Source organism: Ailuropoda melanoleuca, chromosome 12, assembly GCF_002007445.2.
Source record: "Ailuropoda melanoleuca isolate Jingjing chromosome 12, ASM200744v2, whole genome shotgun sequence".
NCBI classification, from domain to species: Eukaryota; Metazoa; Chordata; class Mammalia; order Carnivora; family Ursidae; genus Ailuropoda; species Ailuropoda melanoleuca.
Genome location: NC_048229.1, coordinates 52,348,308 through 52,374,023, shown reverse-complemented (window position 1 = coordinate 52,374,023; position 25,716 = coordinate 52,348,308). Strand labels below are relative to the sequence as shown.

General features: G+C 44.8%; 1 protein-coding gene across 3 annotated transcripts in view; it reads right to left on the bottom strand.

Moving 5' to 3' along the window:
* Positions 1-25,716, bottom strand: part of FTO (FTO alpha-ketoglutarate dependent dioxygenase) — a 282,764-nt gene that overhangs the window by 131,643 nt on the left and 125,405 nt on the right. The window lies entirely within an intron of this gene.

The following is a 25,716-nucleotide window of genomic DNA, read 5'->3' as shown; positions in this document are numbered from 1 at the left end:
ACCCTGTGTCCTAGATGCACTCCAAGATAGAATGACAGTTTTTGGTTTTGTGCTTGCAAGAGACAAAAATGACTAGCACCGGCCTTACCGGTTTCTGATCATATTTCCCTTAGAAACATGCCACCCGTAGATTGGTTTTTGTTTTTTTCCTGGACAGGGAAATCCAAACAAGTTTATCACCACAGAAAGAGGGTTAGGGGCTGGTTAATCAGCCATTTGTCTTCGCTGCTCTGGATCTGGGAGTCAAGGGGTCGAAACGGAGCACAATTGGGCCCTTTGGTTTTATCTCAGGTAACCCCCCATCTCTGGTAATTGAACCCATTCCTCGCGGTCAGAGTTCCTGTCACTCATATTCAATGTCTGTCATTACCGAGAAATGCTTCATGTCATATTACACTGACAGAACCACTACAGCAAGGCTAGCAAGACTCCCCCAGCACCAGAGGTAAGACAATGGGAGCCTCTTTCAGACCAGTGATGTTTAACATTTTATGTGCTGACACTGTGTCTGTAAGCACAATATAATGAAAGTCTGGTAAATGGGAGATAAAAATTCATACTTTCCCTCCTTCAGGGGCTGCCAGGCAATATCAGAAATAAAACAAGTTGGCAGCTCCAACGATACCATCGCACCAGTGCCACGGCAGGCGTTTCCTAAGTGTGGTATATGGATTTACCCACGGACACACGCACCCACGAGCACACATGTCCCCCGTTTGTTTCGGATGTGGCTTGTGTACCAAACTCACTTCTCCCCTGGCAGGGCCTGAGTCACTGTCACAGGGTCGCTAACCTCAGAAATCAAACTCTCCTCTGAACGGATTCGGACACTCTCAAACTAAGAAATGCAGAGAAGAGAAGGCCCGGCAGCACTGTTAACAAAGAATGACTCCATCGTTGCATCCGGAAGTCTCTCGGTGAGTTCTGAGCAAGAGTATGTCCCCCGACAGGTGCTCAAAAGCATGAAGCCCACTCTTGGGCACCATCGACTCCTCATTTTCAAGGCCTTCAACCTACTTTCCCAGCTGTACCATCCCTCATTTCTTCCCATGCATCTTACATGGAAGTCTCCGTGCTCTACACCCAACTGCACTTTGCCCTTTTGTGCCCAGGGCCCTTGCACATTTCCCTTCCCTTCGGGAAGCTTTTCCCCCGCTCCCTCCTCCTTCAGGGCCAGCCCATACACTGCCAGCTCTGCGGATGTGGCTCCGAATCCCCTTAATGGTCTGCCGCTGTCCTTGTGGTTAAGAGCGTGGGCTCTGGAATGACGCTGGGGTAGAGTGAATCCTCATTCTGGTTCTTCAGCAAGTTTATAAACTGTGCCTCTGTTTCCTCAGCCATAAGATGGGGTGAACAGCCGTGTTACCTCACAGGGCTGTTGTAAAGAGGAAATGAGATAACCCATAGTACCAGTTATGATGGTTACCTGGTTATAAAACAGTGCCCAGGACAGCGTAAGCACTCAACATGCTTATATACTGCTATATGCTTCTAATACCGCAATAATGACAAAAATAAAATAATCATTATTATGGCCACTGATATTCTCATAGAGCTCTGTTTATATTAATAATAGGACATCTCATTTTTCTTTGCTTTAGGGTGACTGGTTTCCACTGCTCGCTTCTGCTGGACATAGCGCTGTGGGCATCAGTACCCCCGAGAACCTGTCAGAAATGCGAATGCGAACTGTCCGGCCCCGCCCGAGGAAGACCTACAGTCTGGGCTTCACATGCCCACAAGGTGATCCTAACATGGGTCTCGAGGACAGAGGACGGGGGACGGGACACAGAGGGCTTGGCCTTGGGGACCTGACTTCCTGCTCTGGAATCCCATTTCCTCTGCCTCCGGGCCCCTGTATCCTTGGGAAAGTTCCTTAACATCTTTTTGTCTTGGTTTTCTCCTGTTAAAACTAGGCGTGATAATAATAATAATAATAAAAATCCCACTGTGATAGTTGAGTTGGTTCACATTTAAGCGCTGAAAAAGTACCCGGCACAGAGCAGCCCTCCCTAAGGACTAGCTGGTTCCATAATTATTCAGCATTAACTGAGTAAATAATATATGAAAAGCACCTGAGTGCTTATTAGAAGTTCAATTAAGGGTTCTTATTCGCAATGGTAGTCATGTGATTTTAAGTCTCCTGAGGGCAGAGACCCTACCTTTCTGATCTCAGTAACCCAGAGAGCTGGCCTGAGGCTGCGCGGTTAGCAGGCCTGCTGGAGAAAGGTTTGCCACGCAGGCCTCTGCGGTGACTCCAGAGTCAGGCTGGGTATTTATCTGGGGTTAGTGCTCTGTTGCCCAGAAGGCAGAGAAAGGCAACAATTCACGTTGGCTGCAGCAGGTTTCCTGAGGCCACCAGCCTGTGGGCCAATGGTGTTTTGCGCTGATCCCTCCTCCCCAGTTCCAAAGCTGCTTGCACTAAAGGTCACAGCCCCGAAGCCTGGAAACTTTGGATTTAAAAATCATCCTGACTTGATATTTTAGAGGGAACATGGCAGGCTTAGGGAGTTTAATCTCTCTCTCTCTTTCAATACACCGAGGGAGGGACACCTTTTAACCTATCTGACAAAGCTTTAAAAAAGACTCTGCTTCCACACAGACCGCGGCCTGAAGCAGAATGAGAATGTAAGAGCTTGGCCAGGAGCTCTCCACGCGGGAGGGGGGCAACCCCACAAAGACTCACAATCGCTCAGCACTCCTCTGGCATCAACCAAACCATATTCACAAATTCCTCTCCTTCTACACCCCTCCCTGGATTTCAAGGCCTTCAACCTACTTTTCCAGCTGTACCATCCCTCAAATCAAAATGGGTTGAGGGAGAGAAACCAGCATCCTGCCAGTCGCTGGCCTTCTCTGGTCTGCTTCACTGATCTCCTCCGACAGCCAGGTATACCCTCAACCAAGAGTATTCAGAAGCTGGTTTTGCAGCAAAGGAATGAACTAACCTGCTTGGGAGAAGCTTCCATTTCAGACAAGTGCCAGGACGGTGATAAATAGTCCATGTTAGCTGTCACTGTATGCGGAGAAAGCGGGCTACCACAGTTACTATAAATAAGCTAGTCGTCTAGCTCGCCCGACAGTCAGAACTATAAATGTGAAGTCTACATGAAGGCCTGCTATTTATCCAACAGGAGACAGGATTCCCTCAAACACAGAATCATAAGCTAGCCACCAATGGCAGTGAGCAGGAAGTAGTCTCTAAGTGTCGAAACAGGCATTCCTAATCATCCTGACAGCAAAGAGAACGCAGTGTGTTTTTAATTACATTTAAATCTAATGAACAAACAAACAAATTCCATGACCTTGATGATTGCTTCTACTATGGTTCTTTGTAACAAGAGGTTACTGGTGATTTGAGATTTTTTTCCCCCTACTTCTCATTGTAGGAATTTTGGGGGCCAAGAGAATGGAGTCAGCCATGTTTTGATCGATCCATGGGAGCAAGGGCAGGCAAACCCAGGTAACAGGGAGAGAAGCTGAAATTACAGTGGCATAAAAAGAATGCATGTTTCTTTCCAGGGCATTCTCACTATCAAATCGGACATAATAACGTGTCAGATACAATCCCTGAACTCGGCCACAGACCCTATTCCCACTCCTGCTCTGGAGCAGACCGTGGAGAGTCTGAGACACCGACTAGATCTCCACACACTCCACTGGTAACCGTTTTCTGGAGCCCTACAATGAACCAGGAGTTGACACAGGACACTTGCAGATCTCAAAGCACCACACTCTCAAGAATAAAAATGAATTATCTTCACCAAACCAAGGGGGGAAAGCATGCTGCAAAGAAATTTCTAATGCTGAAATATTGCATTGCCAAATGTTCCTGTCAAGTCGTGGTTTAATTACCTTGGCCCCCATGCCTCTTATAATCACCTGTCATTAGCAACAATGCCTGCATCTGTTTACACGTCTGTCAGAAATGCCAGGCCGGCTGAAGCCAGGGGAGAAGCAAACTTTTAGTGGGAGATGGCCTCAGTTGAAAAAAGGTAGCCTAAAAGTTGACCTGTCTCCCCCCAGGGTCATGCCTCAAAAGATACCCTAAGGAGAGGACCCCTGAGGCAAACTTCTGAAAGGTACAGAAGCAACTTTTCAGTAGGGTCGGTTAGAGATCCCAAGGCCCAAGAGGACAATGTTGGGTGTTTCGTGGCTCTGGTTTGCCTCCTTCCGTGGCATTTCTGCTTCCCTCCAGGAAGTTAACACTAGTGATATGGTATGTTCTCCCTCCAATGTCTTCAGGGTCTCTCTGCCCCTGGTGTCCTCCTCAACCCTGCAAGGTCATACCTGGCCCCTACTTCCTCCATTAATTCTCCTCTCCTTCTCCAGGGACTAGGTCTGGTTCTTTTTTTTTTTTTTTTTTTTTGCCACTGCCTCCTCTAACTGAGCCGATTTTCTTCCAAAGACCGGCTTCATAATAGGCCACAAGCTCCCTAAGTCCTCTTGCTGCTCCATGTCCCTAAAAACAAACACAGACCCTTTTGTTTTGACATTTTAGCACATCCACAGGGTGTGAAGCTATATCATAGGGCTATTCTAAAGCCTATAATATTTTGAGTTAGTGGGTCACGATTGCTAGGGTTTGCTTGTCTTCCAGCACGCTAAATTGGTTCGAGTTAAAAGTTTTGTCTATAACTATCTTTAGTTTTCTCTGCCTTCAGTTTCATCATCTACAAAACGGAGATAACAGCACCTCACCTTCGGAGGATTACCTGAGGAATAAACGTGAAAAAATACATATGAAGCATCAACACACAGTAGGTGCTCCATCTCAACACCTGTTGAGCCCCATTTTGATTCCCTCTTTCCATCAAAACCTTCCCAACTCATAAGGACCTCATGCTTTGCTTATGGCCGACACCATGTCCTTTGTCACACAAGAATGTCTTTTTTTCTGACATAATTATGATTGGAAGGCCGACCGCAGCCTTGGGCACACGTGCAAACCTTCAAAATACTTTGTAAATGGAATTTGGATTCCTTTTTATTCTGAGTCAACAAGCGCCGTTATGGAATGAAACCTGTACCCCCAACCTAGGGTCTCACCCTTCCTGCTTCTCCATCCCCTCTCATCTTCTTCGCCCTCAGGCACGGTGCTCTGGTCTGGCTGGCTGGTTCTTTCTCCTCAGCTCTGTCCCGTGGGGCTCCCTTGGAGTCCCAAAGAAGCTCTGTGTCTCTCCCTAACCGCTCACCTGTTCCCTTTTCTCCACAGTCCTCCTCATCTGACATTGTCTTCTTTATTTGCTCGCATGTGTTTAGTCTGTCCTCCACTAGACCCTAAGCTCCCCCAGCACAGGAGGCAGGCCTGCCAGGTCCGCAGTAAGTGCTCGCTAAATTATCTTCTGCGTGAATGAACGGCACGTTGCTTTCTTCTTAACCACCTACCCATCTTCATGCCACTGGGGAGTCAGACACAGATTAAGGATCCTCAAGACTAATGCCAGACTCCAATCTCACTAATGCTCCCAGAGAAGCTTCGATGTGCCCAAGCACTGACAGAAACACAAGAAACGTTATTAACCCTGCCAGAGAAGGTGATAACCAGGGGAAATCAGGTTTCTGCCCTAAAACGAGGCCCACCAAGAAACATCTCTTCTACCCTTACTTGTGCTTCCTAGTCTCACTCCTGCCCGACCAGGTTCTCTGAGAACCTCCATCTTGTCCTTGGCCCACTAACCACTGCGAGCCTTGCTTTAACCAATGCCCCCACTGTGTAGCTTCTGGCTTGGCAGCCTGTGGGCTCCACTGTGAAGGCTGGGGGGGGCCAAGCAGCACACGCCACCCCGATTGGAAGGGTGGAGCCTCTTCCCTCCACCTTCTGAAATTTAGAGAACTGCAGCCCTTTTCTCGGGCCTGTCCCAAATGCAGCCCTCTCGCGAGTTCTGCGCTATGTTTTTAGAGCCTGTCCTACCTCCCTTTGACCTCCTCTTCTCTTGCTCTGATTGGTATACTCAATGACAGTTACCGCATGAAGCCACGTTTCCGGCCTGCTCAAGGTGCGTCATCTCACCTTAAACGACAAGGGAACGTCATTTTGTTCCAGGAAAAGCTTCAAAACTCTACCCACACTCTGAGGTAGGTTTCTGGGGGAAAAATCCATGCTTCTTTTCGAATGAAAGACCCATGTACAGGTTGCCATGTTTCTGATACATATTTTAGAAGAAGATTATTTCTTTTCCCCCACAGAGAAATCAGAGAACACAGAATTTCTCCTGGTGGTGATTTCAACAACTCTAGTTACTAACTCCTCTTTCTTAAGATGTAGTCAAGTAGATCTGTTCTCCTCCTTTCCCCCTGTCTCTTTTATACTTCAAAATGGGTGGGAGAGAAAACTGTGAACCTTCTCCATATATATCAAAAATGCGTGAACACCTCTTCCTTTACAGGCATTGGAGCCAGCTTCTGGGCACCACACTTTGTGCGGGACCCCAGCCTTCGCTCTTAAGTTTAAAGCTATGGACGAAGAAAACAAAAATGCACTTATTTTACAGATGTGCGTTGGGGGCAGCTACTCAACGGCATTTTACTAGTTCAAGATGGTAAAAGAAATCAGCCATAGCTGGCACCACCACACATTGTTCCAGAAAAATGTACTGTGGAGAATTGACACTGTACCTATAATTTTAAAAGATTTGCTCATTTAAACCAACCGGCAATATTTTCTGCCACATAATGGAGAAATTCACAGGATGCTGGGCCCCCTCATGGCTTCTGTGGCTATAAAAGCCCCTTCATGCTGGATTTTTTATATTCGGTAAATTAATAGTTTACTGTTCCAAGATTCCTACGTGTTTATATTATTGCTTTTCTAACATAAAAGTTTGCAGTTGTTATGGAAACATATGGTAACATTTGCTGCTAAATTTTAAATGCATTTTCTACCCCTGTTACACACCTGAAATGAAGCCAAAAACTCTCTTTGCTTTACATTAGGGTGAAATTCAAACTGGTCTGGGTGACTATAAATGGTTACTGTTTGTCTTGGCTCCTACCTGTATCAGATTTAGACTGAGGAATCTTAGGGAAGAAATTACACGGGATAAAATGGATATTTCAAAATTACAAGGCCTGCAATTCCAGTGGCTCCAAATATCAGCTTTCTGTTTCATCTCAGCCTACCAGAGAGAAAATGGTGGGGCTGCAAAATAAAAGATCGACAACATTTACTCTCCAGAGCCAAATGCTTCTTGTTTTGATTATACCGGCGGAGAAGGCTGCAGATCCTGAACAGTTAAGTCTTGTTAGCAAATTAAACGGTTGTAGATTACAATGGTGCAAGACACGAGTTTTAGCCCCTGGCTTCAACTGGAAATGACAAAAATATAAATCCCTTCAACCCATTTTGTTCTGCAATTTTCCTCCTTGAGCACCTCACAATTCACAAGTAATTGTTTGTGTGGACTTTTGGCCCATGGGGAGGCTGGCTGGGAAAGAAGCACTGGACAGGTGTCCTAAGTGGCCCAGTTACGCATTTCTCCATACCTTAATGCCTTACTCAAGTCAATCAAGTCTCCTTGGGCAATATAACTAGTCATAAATACTACTGAAGAAAACGAAGCAATGTGGCTTAGAAAAACATGAGATGAGAAAGACAGATGCAAATTCTAGCCTGCTTGAGCATTTTTCTGGGACTTTCAATCAAGATAAAGCAAGGGTCATGGAAGAGCTTCAGATGTGTGCCTCTGGTCTTGCTCTGGGACCTGGGAGACCTAACTCCCACCTACATCTGGGTTCTGTGGGCTATGTTCTTTTCTTCATTTCTGAGCATTTGTTCAGAGTTGAGATTAATTTTCATAGGTTAACTCTCTGGCTTTTCTTTCTGGGCATATAACCATGCTATTTGCTGAAGAGTTTCACTTTACATTTCAGACAAGATTAAATAATGTTTCTATATATTTGAAGTGAATAGGCAAAAGAATTAGGATGCTTTTCTAAGTAGAGAAATAGAGAAGTTGCCAAAGATTTTTTGCTCCATAGGCCCTTGGACAGTAAGACATAAATGTTAATTCTCCCCACGTAGTATGTATTCAGAGGGTTCTCTGACAGTAACTGAAAGAGTAAGGTGATACTCTCCCTGCCTTCCTGACTTTTTTCATCAATTCAAGTAAAGAATTTCAAGTTCTAAAGCATCTGTTCTAGTATACATCCAGGATGCAGTCTAAGGAAGCCAAGAACTCAGAATATAGTCACAGCAGGGCCACATCAGCAGCTCAGGTTAGAGCCCTCACAACACATGGAGGATTACTGCATTATTATATTATATGTGAGTAAACATATTATATCGACAAGTAATATAAATACAAATACTGTATTATTTATATAACATAAGTAATAGATTACTATTATATGCGGTGTTGTATGTTTTCATGTTTCTCTACCTTTCTTCTTCTTTAGAGAACAGACAGAAGGTAATATTTCTCGGTCCATCAAGATGTAGGAAAATGCAGTGATTAAAAAGAGGACATCAGACCCCCACTGCCTGGGCTCGAGTCCTGATTTGGTCACTTACAAGCTATGGTATTTTTGGTAAACTCCTTGGCCTTTCTGGGTCTTGGGTACCTTAACTGTAAAATGGAAATAAAAGTAGCTCTTCCTTCACTGGGTTGGCCTGAGGAGTATATAAGGACATATGGGTAAAACACTTAGAAGAGTACCTGGTATAGAATAAAGAGTCACCGAAGTTAGCTGCTGTCACTAATTATAATGACGGTCATCATCATCTTCATAATCAACAGCACCATTATGATGGAGATACAGGTTTCTTGACCCCTTTGGTGTGTAAGGCCAGTGTTTCCTAAACTTTGATGATGGGATCCACCGTCATGATTTTTAGTGATATTCATGAACTGCCCTACACTGTATTTCTAGCATTTTTCTTTGAATTAACTTAAAAAAATTTTTTTAACCCCAAAACTTCAAGACTGACTTCACTCTTGTCCTCAGTAATATCATTTGAGGACCATGGATCCAAACGCTAATCATGCTTTTCTAATCTAAAACAAAATACACTACTCTGAAAATTAAAAACTGTTCACGAGGGTATGACAAAAACACCGTGTGTGCCCCAGTGCGTGTATTTGCCACTTTGGGGGCGTCTGAGCTAGGCCCTGGCACATCTCAGAAGGGCCTACCTATGCAGGAACCGGGAGGCATTTGGGATTTGACAGAAACCCACCACCCACAGCTATTTGCGTGGACAATATGTAGCCTTGTCAAGGGACCGAACGTGGAGGACTGTCGCTAGGCTTACTTCACTTAGCAAGTACTCAGGTCTGAATCCTGTGTGGGTGCTCAAGGACTGAAAATGATTCCCTTTCAGCAGCCTAAGTTCCTAGCAATGTGAGCGTTGTGTTGGTGGGTGCACTGCAGACAGGGTGAGGCCCTTGAGAGAGAAAAAAAATGCCACTATATCCAGAGGTCTCGCCCAATCTGTACAGACCAGATTAAATGTATTTTGACCCCGGTGCTAACCCGTTTTCATGTGATACATTTGGTACAAGAAAAGATTAATTACTTATGAAAAACAAGCTAACATCTCCACGGCAAATATATTATCGCCATAGAGAATGGGACATAGAGGTTTGTGCCTGCATCATTAGCTCGGCCCTAATAAATGAGACGCTCTATGTGATGTATAATATGGTAAAGAAAACACAGCTGTTTGCTTCTGTAGGCAAGTGCATAGGTACGGTGCACCTGAGTCTGCGAACACTTAATAAGCCCTCAACAACAAAGCTGCATCACTCAGAACGGCGATGGCTGAAAACCATTATCCATGGATAATTAACTATGTCAGGACACCGAGGTCCTAACATGAGGTCCTCATAATTCCCCACTAAGGGAAAGACAGTAAGACATTATTATATTACTAATATTTAATAAGAAGACTGTTCTATTTGTGTGTTATTAATGCAAGCTGTAAGTTACAGCAGCATCTGAATTATTATTAGTTCTTCGGCACACTCTATCAGTTGAAGGGCAAAGCAGCCCTTTGAGCTTAAGAACCGTAAAGAAATACTTCCATTTGGGATTAAATTTTTTTTTAAATGTTATTTGCAATTTGTCCTGTTTATTTTCCCTCTGATTGCAGGAACATATCCACGGGTGCACATGTATCACTGGAAAAGCCATCGCTAAAACGACCAATATTAAGGAAGCTCAAAGCCACACACTTGTAGAACATTACTAGTGAACTCATTTGATCTTTAGAAGAGCCCATCGTTTTGCTTTCTCCAAGTATCCTGGTCATTTTGAGACTCTCCCCTATAACACAAAGTATTTAAATTTCTCAGTAACAAGGCTTTTTGACGCTTGAAGACAAAAGCCCCTCTCCATTTATTAAGACGACTTCCAACTGTGTGGGGCTGTTCTTTACCTCATAATTAAAATAGCACCTGAACAGGACCATCTGTGAACGTGGATTAAGTTTTTACAAAATGTGAATATCCTTTCATTTCTTTTCTGCCAAATGCCTCTAAACCTCATACATATTTTGTGTGACATACCAACAACCACACCAAAAAAGGGCATGCTTAACTAAACTTTTACTACAAAAAAAAAAAAAAGAAAGAAAGGAGGAAAATGAAAGGAGGGTGAACATTTTGCTCTTCACGGCAACCTTCCATGCCTCAATTAAATCCATAAATTAACATACGGCTCTGTAATTTGCTCTAAGAATGAATGAACTGTCAGTCTTCACGTGCTGTTTCTAGGATTCTGTCAGTTGATGGCAACCCAGAGACACGGTGTGCCACTTAATTTCCCTCTTCCTTTTTCAAATATACACGTTTTGGAAAAGACATTATTTATACAAAAGGCTGCCAAGACACTGGGTTAGGATGGATTTGGATATACAGACCATTTCACGAGCTGGTCTTATTTAACCAAAATAAAGTCTCTTTGGGAGTTTTTTGCACAAACTGCAAATCCATAAATGCAGAGATTATAAACATTGATACAGACATTTCTTCCAGAGGGTTTTCTGACCCGATGTTAACTTTACATTAGAAATTCATGTTTCTTTAGAAATGTTGGCTTATTTTAGTGAAATGGTTCCTTTGGTACAGTTGGGGCTGTGATGTCAACCTGGCTGCATTCTAACAGCCCTTATGAAATATTTACAATGAAATTCAGCCACGCATGCATAACAGCTGACTTTAGTGGCGGCCAGGGTTTATGCTTACTTTTTGCTTTTTATTCAAGGAAAGAAATTGTTTTTATATTTTCCTCTTCTCCAGAAGATCAAACCCACATATATTTAACAACTTCCCATACCACACCTCCATGTGGGCATCAGTCCTGATCAGTGAGACTAAAAGATTATTCTGACCACATGACATCTTTGAGCCACGAAAGAACAGCTGGGTTCCCCCATGGTGGAGCTGGGGATAAGGCATAAACTCGAGGGTGACACAGGAGAAATGGTGATCTCTAGCAGTGGAGTCCCTGCCCTTCCCCCCGAGAATCAAACCCTTCTCAGATCCAAAATTGCCAACATTTTTGCAGGCACCCTTTTTATGGTGACAGAGAGCACCACATATACCTCATTCACTTCCAGAAACTCTCATATGCTTTCTCTGTAAAAGGAAAAACGACAGACTGCCAGGTTAGAGGCAAAATAAATAAATAAACACACAGAAATATTTCCTCCAAGCAAGAACCCACACAGAGTAGAACCATGTTACAAGATCACAGAAGGCAGTACCCAGATGGCATTCTGGTCTCCTGGCCAGGGTCACTGTCTCTGTTCTTGAGAAGTGTGAGAAAGCTACAAAGAGTTTTCATTCAAAGCAGGCAGGACTTCCATTCTGTATCAGAATCCTCTCCACACCATCCAGTCTCCAAACAGGTATTGATTAATTCACTTGAATGTTAAGGTACAAACACTAGAATTTCTGCTAACATTGGGGCGCCTGGGTGGCTCAGTTGGTTGAGCATCCGCCTCTTGGTTTCGGCTCAGGTCGTGATCTCAGGGTGGGGAGATGGAGCCCCACAGTGGGCTCTGTGCTCAGCATGGGGCTCAGCATGGAGTCTACTTGAGATTGCTCTCCCTCTCCCTCTCCTTCTACCCCTCCCCCGGCTCACAAGTGCTCGCTCTCTCTCTTTCTCTCAAATAAATACATCTTTAAAAAATATATTAAAAAAAAGAACTTCCACTAACATTTAAATAGTTAGAAGACTTCATAAGCATATACACACGATCTCCATTTTCCACTCCTCTTGAAAACATAGAGGACCTAGTAACACAGATTCAGCTCCTTGCAAGGCTCTTGAAGAGCTGCTGTCTACTTCCGACGGGGTGTGCACCTCCCGCTCGCTTCAGCACCCCCCACCCCAGCTTCGTTCATCTGGGGTACCTGTCAGGCCCTGCAGACATTTGAGTTTGCAACCTCTTGCCTGAATTCACTAGAAAACTCATCAAGTATCCAGGTATCGTGCTGCTATCAGTAGGAGCTCTGAGAAGGACACTTCCTTGGGAAAGCCCAGGGCCTCTATGGGTGCAATCTCGGCATTGCATGTGGCCTCCGAACCCCTGCAACATCAGTCTCATTCTCTTAGTGACACAGCTCAGGGTGAATGATCTTGCGTGCCTTTGGGGAGGCATGAAAACGCTCTGAGATATCCAGGGGGAAACCAGAAGCTCGGGGACATGGCAGGGCTCTCGGGCACCGTTCGTGCACGCTCTGCTCCAACCGGAACGGAGACGTACGTGTGCAGCCGTCCTGACTTCACACACCCTCTCTGACTCCCCTGCCACGGCCGGCTCGCCATGCTGCTAGAAGGTGCTGCGCTTACCACAGCTCCCGACTCTCAGCGGCCCCTCAGAGCTCTCCAAGCGAGATCACATGCAGAATTTCAAATGAAGAAACAACAGCAGAAAGATCATTTACAGTAACTCTACAAACAAGCTAAATGAAAGACTTGTGTTCAGTCATTAAAAATAATAATGCTAGGGCCCCGAGGGCTGAAATGTAAAGCTTCGACTTCGGGTGAGGAAACAGAAAAAGAGTGTGTTTATTATCCCAATAAGATAACCTGCTAATTTATTTAGTAGGCAATTTTAGAGTACATTCGTTCACAGTGAAATCTCACTTTATCAGATTATATGAACAATAACAACCACAAATAAAACGCTCCGTCGAAGCCACGGGCCTTCCGGGGGCTGTGGCGAGGCTCTGCCGTCTCCCGGCCCCAGGCCGGAGCCAGTTATAGAGTCATCTCCCTCACACTTTGCAGATGATGCCTAACATCATGACAACAGAGAAGAGGAAAGGTCTCTGGACCTGCCTCCCTACAACAAGTTTCTGTAAAGTAATGAATACAGACAGCTCGGGGACCATTCACCTGGGCTACCTGCCTCTTCCCGCCTGCAAAGTGAAACCACCAGGGATTGGCAGAAGGTACTTGTCTGACAGGGCCGGGACAGCCTTTCTCCTCGGTGACAGCCTGGGCCTACCCTCTTCAACTTGACCCACCGTAATTCCTTCACAATGCGGCAGCGAGGCAGCTGACAGGAGCAGCTGCAGCTCCTAAGCGAGATGGATGGAATTTTCCTAACTAGTTCCCCAAGTTACATTTTACCTTCAAGATAATTTATGAGCTGCTCTGGAGCCTTGAAGAGACAATATGCTTGCCATAAAATTAACTGTAACAGTCTTGTAGGATATAATTAACACTGGGAGGGTAGCACCAACTGGATGAAACACATGGCATAATTGATGGTGAAACTGGAAATGAAGCAAGCTAACAAAATCATTACTGCGCACGCTGCCTTAGCAAAACCTCTGCTTTCCGAGGGTTAATTACAATCGCCTTCCAGGGCCCATATTCCAGGAGGGAAGGGGCCAGAGCTGGGCCGGGGGTAAGGGGGGCTGGAGGTTTTGCTGGCAAGGCCATGGGGCACCTGGACGGATATGGAGGCTGTCTACAGTCTGGAAAGAGAGGCATGCCGAACCGAGAGCCACGCCGAGCATCTGGCAGCGAGCTTCTGGAGTTCAGACTGAGCTCTACACAGGCCTGCCTCATAGACATGACTTCATTTTCTCGGTAAATAGCATCTTTTTCTTTTTCAGTGAAGAAAAAGATATGGATAAAAAGAAGAGACTCACAACTTCCAAAATGCCCTTCAAAAGGCTTATGATATTTATTTAGAATACGACAGAACTCAAGCATTTCAACTTGACGTGGGCATGTCTTAGTGAAAAATGAAGATAAGTCCACTAAACCTAAAGGTTTATTGAACTAAAAAGTACCCTGTCCTGAGGAGAGTATGGAGAGAAAGCTAATCAGAAAAGTGTCAATCACTCCCATCCTGGAAAGAAACGCGAAACTATTCCTTTCGTGCACAGACACGAAAAGGCCTGATCGATACCCTGAAAGTAGTGACTATTCTAAACACCCTGGCATCACTCAAATAATTTCAATAAGTAATGTGAAGGTGATTGACCTGTTTTTGTTTTTTGATTTGTTTTGTTTTTTGTCCTGAGACAAGAGGTGGAAACTCATTCTGGTGTGTGATACAACACTGTCCCCTACAGGCCGACAGAATCGATCATTACGCCCCTCCCCCCATTACTTCCTCAGCTGAATGCAGAGTCAAACTTTTATCTGTAACCTGGAATATCGGTACGGTGTAAATTTGTTAAATGCACTGGGGACATCCCAAGGTAGAGTAAGGTCATGACCCCCCGTGCGCGGTGCATGGTTTCCTAGACATAAACACACTGCGTAGCGGGTGACGGGCCCATCATATATAAATGCTCCCGGTTCACCTGAAGGGAACCCACTCAAATCAGCCTTGACTAACCAACACAGCCTCAAAATTACTCCACTTAGAGGATTTACAGCTTCTTGGAGGCTAAACTTTGATGTTCTCATCAGCACCTCTGCTCCTACTTTCTAAAAGATTGTAACCAATATAAAAGAAGGACACAGCTATAAAGGTAATAACATTCCTTGAAGAGACTTATGGCAGGGAGATTCATAAAGCATGGGCTGGAAATTACTTCTTTATAAAGACAGGGGCAACCACAACTAAAAAGTGCCAAACTTGTTCAGGTGCCAGAGGAAATAAACCTTTACAGATACACACTGCCCTTCTCCACGCGAGACAGAATCCTGGAAGGGCTCTGAGCCCTATATTGTGGGCCCCACAACAAAGTACTAAGTGAACCTATGAGTGGTTGTAAAGCCTTGTTGCTGCCCCTGCATCAGCCTTCCAGCCTGGGTCTGAGCTGGGCCACGCTGGCCTGAATTCCATTTCCACCATTAGCTGTGTTGCCTTGGGCAAGTTACTCTGCGTCTCTCTGTTTCTGTTTTCTCGCCTACTAAACCATTTAAAACCCTGGCACTTAGTGAGTCCCCAGTAAATGGGAGCTGCTATTATTACTAAAATGAGCACAACTGCAGATTTCAAGGACAGTGGGGGTAGAAGGGTGAAGCCATCAGGAGGAAGACGTACCCTACCTCCAGCTGTTCCCTGGGATCTAACTCACAGTGCCGCACCTTGTCCAGCGGGAAGGTGCCTTTCAGATCACCTGGGTTGAGCTGCTTCTCTTTTAGATGGAGTTGCTGAGACCCTGAGTGTCTGTGACAGGCCCCAAGTTAACAGCCAGCTGGAGACAGGATTAAAACTGGAGTTCAGGCCTCTGTCAATTCTATGTGACGGTGCTTAGTGCAGGGCACTAAGGCACAGGACAAAATCCATCTAGTGTTCATCCCTACCTGAATTCAGCAAGGTGGGGCCCCTACCATGAGGCTGGGGTTTTACTTGGGGGCATGCTCTCAACGGATGAATGTGGCTGGGTTTATTCTTGAAAGTGTTTTACGTGGGATTTCTTCATCAGCCCTCTGAAATAGTATTTATCCCCTGAGCAAGTTACAAAGGAGAAAACTGAACTTCGGAGGGGTTAAGTAACTTCCCTATAATTGCCTAGAGTTATAGATGTGTATTATGCAATACGGTAAAATAAGTGCTGTGAAAGAGTACAAGTCAGGATTCTGTACAAAGAAAGTGGGAAGAAAGGGAATAACCCAGACACCCTGCTCAGAATCCATGCTCCCAACCTCCATGCCACATTAATGAATTTGCTCTGAAAGAAAGCAACCCCCCCCCCCATTTATCATGGAGAACTAGATCCCTCTGGAAGGAAGTAGCCCAGATTTTATCCCCTGACCCATAATCACATATAGATTTCTCCCTTATTCCTCCCCCCTTCTGGAGAGAAATCACTCCCTACCCACCTGCAGCCAACACAACTTCACAACCGAGCAGTCTCCCCCACAATGGCTGGGCATAGAATGACAGTCACACAAGAACACTTCAGGAGAGCCTGCCACACTGTCTTCCCTTTCTTCCCACTTTCTTTGCACAGAATCCTGACTTAAAACTCTTTCACAGCGTTAATTATACTGTATTGCATAATACATTTCCCCTAGTCAAGTGTTACTCATCTCTATAACCTCAAGGCCCATGAGAGTGTCTGCTACCAGCAAGGCACTCGATAAGTATTTGCTGAGTCAATGCATGACTGACAGCTCACTCGGGTAACCGTAACCACTGTTGAACTACTGGGGTGCATTAACACGCACGATTCCCCACCACCTCAGAGATAGGCACAGCTTCTCTCTTAAGAGACACTTGTGAGTGTAACCTGGCCTGAATTTGAGCCTTCCCAAAGCGAAGACCTTTAAGGTGACACTGTTTTTGAAAAGTCACTGGGACTCGGAGTGCAGACTGTCTAAGAAGAAATGAAGGCTGTGGGCCCCCCAGCATGGCACCCCTTAGAAACTGGTATTCTGTGAACAGTTCGCACAACTATGACGAAAGAAAATGCCACATCTTTCAAATGCAGGATCATATTTTGGTTCTGCTGAGTATTGTTGAATATGCAGGCCCTGGCAGTTTATGTACACTTTTCAAAAGACACTTTCAGAGTGGCACTTCGGAACACAGTTCTTGTCTGTCCTCCACTGGAACGTAAGCTCCACGCAAGCAGCACTTTCCTCGGTGGGATTCCCTGCCGCATTTCCAGCACCCGGAACAGTGCTTGACAAATAGCAAACCCTCAGTAAGTATTGGTTGAATAAATAAATGGATTCATCAATGCTTTCTCAAAAAGTTTAAGAAACACTGCCTATGAGAAATAGTCAGCAACCAATCACAGTCAGAATCTTCCAGGAGTGGAGCTCACACTGAAGCCTACGGTGTTGATTTTACAAATAAGATGAGCAGAAGTCAATTGGCTTTTGTCTCCCATAAAACTGTTCAAATAATGACAGTAACAATGGTAATAACATTAACAACACTGGCCTCCTTAAGATAAGTTGCTGTATCTTGGAAAAAAAGGTAACCCTATCTCTAGACTCATTTAATCCTTGCTCTAAATTTATACAATGTTTCAATTCCTACACATTTATGAGGAGGTTTTATGGAGTTACCGGGTTTTATGGAGTAATCTGGTTCAGATACACAAAGGACATTCTTCTGCTAAGGGCAGCAGAAAGCAGAGACTGCATTTTTTTTTTAAAGATTTTTTATTTTATTTATTCGACAGAGATAGAGACAGCCAGAGAGAGAGCGAACACAGCAGGGGGAGTGGGAGAGGAAGAAGCAGGCTCACAGCGGAGGAGCCCGATGTGGGGCTCGATCCCACAACGCCAGGATCACGCCCTGAGCCGAAGGCAGACGCTTAACCGCTGTGCCACCCAGGCGCCCCAGAGACTGCAATTATTAAAGGAGATGGGACAGATGCATTAAAAAGGACAGTCAGAGATGGCAACTGGCAGGCGAGTGCCTCCCTGTTTCTCCCTGGAAGCTCCTTCACTCATTCTTCCCCCAATCTTGCAAACGAATTCAGCCAGTTGCAGTGGACCGCTACTGGGCCACAGACGCTACAACTTCTAGCTCCCAACTAACTTGGCCTGAAGTAGCAGCCCCTCTCTCTGACGTGAGTGACAGCAGTTGACATGGTCAGACGACTCCATCACAGGTTGTCTCAGAAGATAGTAACATCAGACTCATCACCCCATAGCCCATCCTTGGGGCCAGTGGTTCCACTTCGTGTGACCACAGCTCCCCAGGGCGGCAAACAAAATCTGGCCCAAATGTCAAGTCACCAAGGCTGATGCTCATCACTGCATTGAAACCATTAAAGGCACATCAGGATATTAGCAGGTGACCAGCAGAAAGCAACTGCCTGGAGCAGATAAAATGCAAACTGGAAGTCACATAAAAAAGTATATATATACATATATATGTATATATATAGACACACACACGTATATACGTGTATATATATATACATATGTACGTATATATATACGTATACATATATATACATATATATTTATTTCAGAGAGACAGAGCAAGCGCGTGGGGGGCGGGGAGAAGCAGAGGGAAAGGGAGAAAGAAACTCAAGCAGACTCCATGCTGAGTGAAGAGCTCGATGCGGGGCTTGATCTCATAACCCATGAGATCATGACCTGAACTGAAACCAAGAGTAGGACACTTAACTGACTGCACCACCCAGGTGCCCCTGAGGTCACATTTACACTCAGCATTGCGCCTCCTGGCCTAAAAGCCATCCTCTTGTGCAGAGAAATGGCTCTAGGGAGGCTTTCCACCTCCCCCCAGTTCTATTTCACATCCAGGAATGGCAAGAGATCAGGAACAGCTGCCTCAGGACTGAGACCCTATCTTTCTGTCCTGGTCCCAGCTCAGTTCCAGGGTGTTCACTTCCAGGCTCTTCCTCAAGTACCCGAATCAGCCTGTGCACACAGCATCCTTCCTTGCTCACGCTGGAAGCAGGGGTCAGGAAGCAGTCTTGGGACTTAGACACCAAAGAACTATATATCAGAGATCTCTCCTTACATCCAATCTCAAGGTTTCCACCTCTGGCAAGAGAAGATGAATATATACCCAAAAAAGCAACAGGCTGGCATCTCAAATGGTCATTCCTCTTCAAAATTAAGAGGGAACTCAAAGTACTTAGAAATACAGGAATGGGTTGAGAGGAAAGCTGTCCTGTTCAGCCAGCCACTGAATAAATCTGAGTGCCAGGCACTGTTCTAGAGGCAGGGATCGGTGGTAAACAGGCACTAGGGTCCCGGCTCATCCAGGGCATGGTTCTAACAGAGGAGTGATCTGAACTGCAGGTTTTACAGTTGGTGAACTGGCAAATCCCCGGCCCTCACCCAGTTTACTGTTCTGGTAGGAGAGACAAAATGTCAACACGGAGTCAAGCACACACATAACACATGTCAGCTGATTCCTTTTTGTAAGCTCTTAGCCAACTGTAAGTTCCCTTGGAGCGGACTTCAGGGCTAAGTCATCTTCCAGGTTCCTGCAGAAAACGAATGAAAATCTGCAGGCTAGCCACTGTGTTCCTATTACCCTGCCCGGCCCTCCCCCACCTTCAACAACACATTATTTCAAAACTGACGCTGCACCACGCTCATCTTAATATTTCTCACAGCATTTCGCACAGTTATTTGTATATAACAAGCACTCGATAAATAGTGGTTCTGGACTGGATCAACTTGTCAGTTTCGTACATAATTCAGGCCTGCCAGGAGGCAAAAGGAGAGACCACATATATACAGAAAAAAACCTTAATGGGCTAGTCTCAGGACCAGAGTGGATCCACAGAAGTCACTTCCACAAACTGTTTAATTTGCTGCACCCAGATCACAGTTTGGAAGCTGATTCACTTTAGAAAAGGTTCTAACAGCTGGATTTGGGAGCCCTAACAAAGATGGATCCGTCCAAAGTGGATCCGTCCTGGAGGTAAATGAGATGGTCACGGTTATGGTGACTGTGGTCAGTGATAAGATGGTCAGTAATAAGATGGTTCTCTTGTCCAGAAAAAGGGCTCACTTGGCAGGTTTTTGAGCTGACAAAGCCCAATATGGGGAAGACGTGTCTGTCTATAAAGCCATCTAGATCCAGAGAGCTCATTTTAACTGGAAGCAAGTAGTTTTGAAAGCTTTTCTAAGAAACTGCCATGAACATTTTTTAAACTGTTCTCAGCACCATTTTACGGCTCCTCGGACCCAAACGACGTTGTCGCTACGGGGCTATCGAAAATCCTGCTGGAGCCTCGAAGTGGAGGACCTGTAAGCAGACGGAGTTTCCGTCAAATCAGTGACATTCCTACCCAGCGTGTAATGCTCAGAGACGCTGTAACGGAGATGTATGAGGAGGGGGTCTCCCAAAACAAATAACCGGGGGCCACCTACAAATAAACAAAGGGCTGGGCCTACCCAGGGGAGTAGGGAAACGGGCCCAGCTATATTCTCATGACAACTTCGTTTGGAGCTCCTTTCCCTCCATACGCCACATACTCCTAATGGCCGTGAGCTCCTTCCCACTGAAAGGGCGTAAGTGCTTACATCAGGCACGTTTTTAAGTCCCCCGAATAAGAACCTAATGGTCTTAAACGAGCACATGAAAAGATGTTCAAGACATCCTTCCTCATCAGGGAAATGCAAATCAAAACCACAGTAACAACCCTAGGATATCTATAATCAAAAAAAACAAAGGAAAGTAAGTGTCGGTGAGGTTGTGCAGAATCTGCAAGCCTTGTGTACGACTGCTAGGAGAGCAAACGAGGGCAGTGGATGTGGAAGACAGTCCAGAAGTCCTCAAGTGACCGTATGACTCAGCAATTCCACTCCTGGGTTTACACTCAGAGACCAGAAGACGTGCCACTCAAAAACTCATACACAAATGTACCCAGCAGTGTGATTCAGAAGAGACAAACAGTGCGAACAACCAAATGTCCAGGGGCCGATGAATGGATAAACAAAACGTGGTCTAGTCATACAGTGGACTATTACTTGGCAATAAAAAGGAATGGAGTACTTGGATAGGCTACAACACAGAGCAACCCTGAAAGCACTGTGTTAAATGAAAGAAGCCTGATAAAAAAAATCCCATAGTGTAGGATTCCATTTACATGACATGTTCGGAACAGGCAAATCCACAGAGACAGAGTAGGTTAGTGCTTGCTAGGGACTGTGGGGAGAAGAGGGGATTGAAAGTGGCTGTCAACAAGTCTGGGGTTTCATTCTAGGGTAACGGAAATGTTCCGGAATTGGATAATGGTGAGAGGAACAATCTTGTGAATATACTTAAAAAAAAAGTCATTTAATTGTACACTTTATCAATTTTATGTTACATGAAATTTTGTATTTTATGAATTATATCTCGACTAGGGGGAAAAAAAAACAAACCTTAATGGCCTGGCTTTCGTCTTATTTTTTTGTATTTGCATCTTCCTTAGCAAAAATTTAAAGGCACTGTTTCCAAGTTAAAAAGTACCGTTAATTCTACAAGTGTTCCTCAACTCCCCCTGCTAGCCTCCACCTGGCTCTCGGCTCCCCATGGAGAGACACGGTCAAGTCAAAACCTAAGATGAAACATACAATGACTTTGGATAATGTTTAGAAGCTTTTTGTTTCTATGTTAAATGTAACCACTGTCTGGGCGACACTTGTATATGTGGGCACTGTAGTTCAACATAAGAGGATTTTCAATAGTATAGCAATTCTAGTCTGCAAATACTCTCCTGAGTGGGCTGGAGCAACCTGCCGCTCTCTTGTGGTTAATGATGGTTCCACCACCTTCCTTTCCACTGCCTTCCACAGCCCCTTTCTGGGAACTTGCTAGAATCTCATCCCCAGATACATTCTTCAACTGGCTGCCAAACGCGCGCTCTCATGCCCAGCCTCTCACGCAGCGCTTTGTGTATGGCACATATACCAAACATACAAAAATGCTAATGGAATCAACTCATTCTTGTTTCAGAACACAGAGTCATGGGCTGTGCCCCCCATCTCGGAAGGAGAGTACAGAGCTTTGTGAAGCCCGACGTCGCTGGTCGGCAGCCAGGACCCTCTATGTTCACAGGGAGCTGGGAGAGAGCTTTAAGTAGATTACTCTTATCAATTAACATAAAGTGAAAGAGCAGCTTATGACCTGCCTACTGCCGGCAATAATTAACATTGCTATGATGGTTCTTTGAAACAGGAATAAAGAGAGGAAAAAACCCATCTACTCAATTAACATTATGTGCTTTTGTCTTCGTTTTACAGACAAGGAATTGCGAAGTTGTGGTAAGAACAAAACAGCGTCTGGGAGTGACATGTATATTCAGTATCCAGACATGCGTAATGTTCGGTGGCCAGAGGCTGAAGTGGATTGCAATTTTTTTGTAGAGCATTTTTCTCAAACATTTGATTTACTTACATTCGCTCAACTGAATTAGCAAGCTGAAAATTAAATATCTGCTTCTCATTCTGACATGTTCAAGGTAAAGGAAGCCCATTCCTTTCCTTCAGCTGACTGTGGATAATTATTCCACAATAGACATGCTCTCAAAATTCTCCACAATCGAGGAAAGGCGCTAGGGATTTGCAGAAAATAAACCAAGGCACCATGTTTTGCTATATTTTATTTAGAAAAACAACTCGGGCACAGACACGGAGCTGTACCTTTTCTTCAGCGTACTTTTCAAATGATAATTTCTTCCACTGTCACCATTAAATCTTAATCCATTCCAGCTCCTTGCATGGGTCATTGAGTCTATATGTACTGCTGTTATTTTAAAATGTTTCCCCTTGGTAGGGAGAGAGGGGGAGACAAGACGTTGAGAGCCAGATGGGCCTTCTTCACAGTTCATTTATCAGACCTAATACGTGGGGCTCCACCCTCTTCTCTCGCACTATTGCGGTTAAACCTCCATATAATTTGGTAATCATTTTCATTATCAGAGAGTGACCCTCACGCAGCCTAGCCCGGGACACCCAGTCCCTGCAGCTGCTCTTTTTCTGCCTTTTCCTACAGTAGACCGTAAGAACCTCTGGGTTTATTAGCTGCAGACTGACCTTTGGGCTGCGGAGGTCAAGAAGGGGTCAGATCAGAGGGCTTGCCCAGTTCTTTAAAAGCTATAACAAGCTGTCCATCAGGCAGAGTGGACTGTATAAACAAAGCCAAATCTTCAGAAATTCTGTACCACTTCTGTTAACACTTACCCTGCATTCACACAGCCTCTCCTAATGTACTTTGGATCATTCAGCTCGGGGGAAGTGAATAGACAGCCCTAATAAGCCTATTTGGAGAGGGTTGTTTATGGGATTACCGAGCTTGGGGAAGGAAACCCACAACATTCAGATGTGCCTCTGGAATCGCAGGGTTGTGTGACACTGTGACAAACTCAGTTACCCCGAGTCATGCAGAAGTGACACGTTCCTCAAAAAGCTAAATTACAGGGAACATATGCTTTGAGTTTAAGAGACTTCAGGGAGTCCCAAACAATGGCTCGGCTCCTGGCCTGAGAGAGAGATGGGTACTTTAAAACCCCGTTACAAGTTCTGCTTTAAAATATTCTCCCTAATATCATGACTGTAGAGGAACCTGCCGGAGGGGGGGGCGGGGGTGGGGGACCTTTATGACAATGGCCTCCTACGAAAGTCACTGCCAGCGGCAGTCTCCGCTGACCCACATTTCTTGAAGCTGTACTCTTCGTAACGCATTCTCCAATGTGCAATAGAAGGTAATTAGAGTCATCTGTATTTAACTTGCAGAGGAAAAAATTTCTATTATCTAATCTAACTGATCCCCTGATAGCTTTGATGAAAGTAAAATACTGTAACCTATTGCTTGGCCTTTGGCGAGCGCTAATTATTTTCTGTCAAAGCACATTTTTCCTCGTGTAATTCCAAAGTACACAATGGGCCAATCTCTAAAACACAAGCGGCTCGGTGAGCACGGCGGTGGGTGTTTTATAACTTTCACCACCACCCGCCCGATGGCTACTCCGGCCAGCGCCCGGTTCCAGACGGCCAGAGGACGCTTTGATGAGGAAAAGAGAGGTGTATGGTAACAGTCTGTTTATACAGATCATATGGATGAGTCTTTTAGATAGGTCACTGGGATGGGAAACATCAAATGGGGGTGGAGAAGGGGTGGGGGGGAAGGATTATGGTTATTTAATACTCTGAAGACACTTTTCCTTCTGAGCTCTCAAGACATGACCCTCTTGAAATTTGCTTTCAGGTGTTTAGTTTTAAGGGGGTCTGCAGAGTGTCAGCTGCTAAGCTCTTTCTTTTCTCCTCCCCTACCACAAAGGACCTGAGAATTTTTGTTTCAGATGCTAGACTCCATCACCTTCAACACTGGCTCCAGCTCCTGATTAAATTGTTAGCAGTAAGGGCCAGAAATGCTGAAAACAGACTCCTTTTAAACAGGCCATTTTGGGCGTGTTGTCTGATGATCTGGTGCACGAGGAAATTATTGTTAACAAACTAAATGGACTCAACAGAAGACATCCATCCTCAACGTTCGGTCTCGGAGCTGTGCTGTCTTTGGAGGGGTGGTGGGAGGGTGGGGGTAGAAGAGAGATTACAGGGAAATTCTTTCTTTCTTTCTTTCTCTCTTTCCTATTTAATAAGAATCACCAGGGGGAAAAGATATAAAAGGTTAAACACAGAGAAAAACACATCTTAGATGTCCCCACACGGATATTCCAGTATTTAATAAAATATACATGCTTCAATGAATATATATGCCGAAGCTGGAATACAAGAAAAGTTAAATTGGAGATTATTTAATTACTGTAGCTAAAACTGTCACTTACTCTGATCTGACTACACTACAAAAAAGAGGGGAAGGGGAGAGTATCAAGGTGAATTTTAAAATTATACTTTTAATACAAGTCCGAATTTAGAGACAATACACATACTTGAGAAGCAGCTTTGCAATACCCAATCGGAATGCACAGCTCATACTCTTTACTGTCTCCTTTCTGGAAAAAGCTCATCTTCAGCCTTGTTCAGACAAACCAATTTTCATGCAAATTGTTACTAGTAAAGTCATCAATGATTACAAACTCTCTTGCATGAACTCATCTGGAGAAATATTATGTTTATCAATGTTCTTGACTCCCAGGCACACAGGATTCCTAAGCATCAAATAAGACTCCGAGACAAAATTCAGCATAATCTTCCCGACTCCTCTCCCTCTTGCTGAGAGACAGGTGATAATTCAACCTTTTTTACCAACTGCAGATCTAAAGAGTAACCCTAACGTTTGGGGGAAGTGGTTCCCGCCTTCCACCCATCAACTGTTTTTCAAATAAGAGCAGGATAACAGAACCCAGATTACACAAGCCTCAATTCTGTAAAAACTGATGATCTGTAGAAACTTTCTACCAGTAACAGCTTTCTAACCACAGGTAAGTCCATGAGCAAAGAAACTTAAGGCTGAAGCCAACAGAATTCCTACTTGGCCAATTCTAAAACTGGGGTTGATAAATAGATCACTTTCAAGCAACGTGCCTCTCACTGAGTGATGTAAGAGCACCGTGTGAATTTCCCAGACATATGCCCTAACTAGGCAGCAATGTTAGTCTCTTAGAGTGTTGATTAAAAGGGTCCTTCGGCATCAGGTACTTTTATCCTCTTGTGCTCAGGATACAAACATTCATGCGAAATGGTACCACTCAGGGATCAATCATATACACCTACAAGATGACATCATGGCTCAAGACGATTAATGTAGGTACCATGTGCAGGAGAGTTACCTTTGGCTGAAAGCATCTGTAACTTACTGATTTTTCATGGCGCCTCCAATGAGAGGGATGAGACCCATCGTGAGGAAGGGCTCAGCGGAGTACAGCTCTCGTTTTTTTTCAGGGACAACAAATCCCATTT